Below are 3,968 nucleotides of genomic sequence, written 5' to 3'. Positions count from 1 at the left end.
GAAGTTTTTATGACGGCATCAGCCAAAAAGATTTGGCGACTCATTTCATACGTAACTTTCTTCTTCTGCACCATGCGTGGTCGGTGAATTTTAACAAGGTTCCTTGTTTTGAATATTTGCTCATTGGGGAGATTTCCCATCACTTCCTGTGTGGTCACTGGGATGAGAGGTGAAAGTAATTATAATGGATCCAGGGGGTGCCCACTGCCTATTTCCCGTTATTCCCCTAGGTGTCACGGCAACCCCTCTGTGTTCTGGTGACCCTCACTCTTCCAGTGGCCCTCTATGATTTTGTGATCCCTCTCTGTTCAAGTGGCCCCCTGTGCCCAGGCAATCCCACTTTACTCCAGTAACACTGTGCTCCAGTGATTGCTCCAATAGCCCTCAGTGCTCCGGGGATTCAACTATGTTCTAGTAACACCATGCTCCAGTGGCCCTCTATGCTCCGGCAATCTATGTTCCAGTAGCCCTCAGTGCTTCAGTGATCCTCTGTGGTTCAATGATACCCCTATGTTCCACTGACCGTCTGTGCTCTGATGGCCCTCAGTGCCCTATTGACCCTCTGTCTTCAGGGGATCCCTCTATGTTCCAGTAACACTATGCTCCAGTGGCCCTCTGTGCTTCATTGACCCTGTATGTTCCACTGACCCTCAGTGCTCCATTGACCCTCAGTGCTCCATTGACCCTCTGTCCTCTGGGAATCCCTCTATGTTCCAGTGGCCCTCAGGGCTCCACTGACCTTTATGTTCCAGGGGCAATCAGTGCTTCACTGACTCTCTATGCTCTGGCGATTCCCCTACGTTCTAGTGGCCCTTAGTGCTCTAGTAACCCACTGTGCTCCAGTTGTCCCTTTTTGTTCCAGTAACACCATGCTCCACTGGCCCTCTGTGATTTGGGGACCTTATATGCTCCAATAACACTGGGCTTTGGTGACACCCTCTATGTTCTAGTAAAACTATGCTCATGTTTCCTCTACGTTTCAGTGGCCCTAAGTGCTCTGGTGACCCTTCTATGTTCTGGTAATCTTCTGTGCTCCAGCGATCCATTGATGTTCCAGTGTAATCATGCTCCAGTGGCCCTCCATTCTCTGGCGACCCCTCTATGCTCCATTGGCCCTCAAGTGCTCCGGTGACCCAGTGAGCTCTGGTGATCCTTCTATGTTCTGGTAATCTTCTGTGCTCCAGAGATCCATTTATGCTCCAGTGGCCCTCCATCCTCTGGAAATCCCTCTATGCTCCAGTGGCCCTCAGTGCTCCGTTGATCCCTCTATGTCCCACACATTCTCATCCATCACTATTGAGGACACGGTTTGCCAGGTCATTCATACCCCCGAATAACACTTCCTACTCGCCCACATCCTCCATGTACTGGGCCTGAGGGGTTCAGAGGGCCCTTTCACCAGCTAAACTGACCCCCAATTTCTAAACTTTTTATAAAATCCTGAGACCTGCCGAACGCTGGATTCTGATATTTGCAGCCATGGCAGAATCTGTGTTTACAATGCAGAAACTTTCTTATATAAACATCAGCTGAAAAGAAAACATTTGATCATCTCTGAACTGTATAAAAATATTTTATGGGGCCGCCCCGAGTATTGGCCGAATTCCCGGTGATCAGGACCCGGACTGGAAACCCTGCAATCCCATTCTGGAGAACGCTGCGTCTCCCCGCTGGATGCAACTTTCACTTTTCTTCTCCTGCCTTTCACTTTCTAATGAACCAGCTTGCTGCCTGATCTGTGGTGACCTTGAGGGTGAATGTTCAGCGCCATCATTAAACAGAAGAAAAAAATTCCTGGAGGTTTTATAATGACAAAAAAATCCGGAGGAGACGGGAAAAGTCTTTGGGCAGATTGAGTCATTTGGGGAAATATAAGGAGGTTAGACTGGGGGAGGGGTGTTTGGTTGTACAGGGCCAGCATATGACTTCCATAGCAGGTGGAGAACTACAAGTCCCAGCATGGCCTGTATATGGTATGATAGGAATATTACACCCAATACTGGGGCAGAGCGATTCCAGGTGACTACAACACCCAGCACACCTTTAAATATCCGGGGACTTATGGGCCATGCTTAGACTTGTAGTCCCCCAGTACTGTAATATACAATGTATGAGGGCCATGCTTGGACTTGTAGTCCCCCAGTACACAATATATGAGGGCCATGCTTGGACTTGTAGTCCTGAGGATATAATGAGGGATGGAGGGAGCCACTTATAATAGTAACTTATAATGGGCACAGCACGGGCATGTTGGGACCCCCCCATGGACTTTTGTCATTGGCCCTTCTTAGCGGCTCCTCTGACATTGCAGCTTCTCAGCTCCAATTTGTGGTCGGCTTGTACAGACACGCAGCCCTCCAGCTGCATTGTGGTTACAAAATATTGCAGACTTGGGGTGTGACATCACCAACCACGTAATTCTGTCTACACTACAGCCGCTGTGGGTGACATCTGTACCCACCCCCGCACATAAGGAGTCTTCTATGTCTGCTGTGACTTCTGGTTCTACGTTGGGTTAGGAATAGATTTGGCATTCTCTACAAAGAACCCCATTGGTCCTTGTTTTTTAGGGAAGTGGGTGGAGCTGAACTTAAACCAGCCAAATGAATGGTCTGTATTGCTCTATTGATACCAATGACCGGCCATCCAGGTATTCTGCTCAGCCAGACCTCCGTGTTGTGGCAGCACATTGTGGTCTAGGACACGCCCCCAAACTGCTGATTGGACGATACAAAGCAATGCCGTATTCCTCATCACTCTGCTCTCTCCTCTTATCAACAAATGAGCAAATGGGTGAAATGTCAATTAAAAAGCATGTTTCTAGATATGAATTACAGAGCGAGCATGGGCACAACGTACAACCCCCAAATACAAATCCCCCCAATATCCCTAAGTCAGACCGCCTTAAAAGTGACATTTTAGTGGTCGGAGCCACCTGATACCTTTGGGGCTCCAGCAGGATCCCCACAGTCTCTATTACATAAAAATAAAATGTCTGCTGACCCCGAATCTTACAAAATAAGTCCCTGACCCTTTAACCGCCATCTCTTATAAAACTTTTTTAGAGTTCAAAAAGTTTCCAAAAAAGTTTCCCGTAAAATCGTTACTTCATTAGGTAGATGGTGCCGAACAATCGTGCAGCTACAACTATTCCATCGACCTTCGCCAATCTTTCTTAACCAATGATGGGCTTGGGGACTCCTATGACTTCTGCAGGTGTTGGCCCTCAATTTGGGTGACTACAATCTGATTGTACAATCTAACAGGGTGATGTGTGAAGGGCAGTCGCATCGTTCCATGCAATTGATTTGCATCCACAATAAATGAAATCGGTAGCCGGCCCAGGCAGTTGGTATGTACTGCTACTCCCCCTATGGCACTGCAGCAATTGCTATGCCATCTGGCAATACCCGACCAATCATCTGGCAATACCGACCAATCATACGTCTCTCGTCGTTCGAATGGAAATTTACAGCCAGAAGCTTAGAAAGGCAACTTTGCTGTAAGGGAAGGACATTCAGCAGGCAAAGGGCCAGATTGGACTTTTTTAAAGAACGGTTAGACGGGAAGGGGTAAGGGTCCTACCTTAGGGGTCTCAGGGCGGCAGAGTTCCCTCTCCTATGGTGTCAGATCCCTGGCGGCGTGGCTGTTCTCGGTAAGCTGGGTTAAACTTGCTGTTGGGTTGATTCCTCAGCCAGCGAGGTGTGGTTCCTGCCAGAATAAGGAAATACTTCTGTTTGCTCAGACAGGGGAAGGCGGCTCCATAGTGTTCCTGCTGGACGACAAAGGTAACTGCAAGGCCAGAAAAAAAGGAGGGGGTAAGAGGGGTGGAAGGGCTCCAAAACAAGTTTTTTTTTTACTGCTGGGAAACTTTCTGCTCAAGGAATGCCTAAAGTGAAAAAAAAAAAAACTATACAAAAAATGTCAAAGATCACATGACTTCTTGTGGTACACTTGTCATAGCGGAG

The 3,968-nt window shown here is 48.0% G+C and overlaps 1 protein-coding gene across 1 annotated transcript in view; it reads right to left on the bottom strand.

The window, feature by feature from the left end:
• The window catches only part of CDC42SE1 (CDC42 small effector 1), a 17,122-nt gene extending 13,380 nt beyond the window's left edge, over positions 1-3,742 (bottom strand). Inside the window, exon 1 of the mRNA XM_072427425.1 lies at positions 3,586-3,742. The gene's annotated coding sequence lies outside the window, so the exon portion shown is untranslated. The remainder of the gene's footprint in view (positions 1-3,585) is intronic.
• Between the last annotated feature and the right edge of the window lie 226 nt (positions 3,743-3,968).

The sequence above is a fragment of the Pyxicephalus adspersus genome, chromosome 12, assembly GCF_032062135.1.
Source record: "Pyxicephalus adspersus chromosome 12, UCB_Pads_2.0, whole genome shotgun sequence".
NCBI lineage: Eukaryota > Metazoa > Chordata > Amphibia > Anura > Pyxicephalidae > Pyxicephalus > Pyxicephalus adspersus.
The sequence above is the reverse complement of the archived record's forward strand: the minus strand, read 5'-3'. Positions and strand labels throughout refer to the sequence as shown.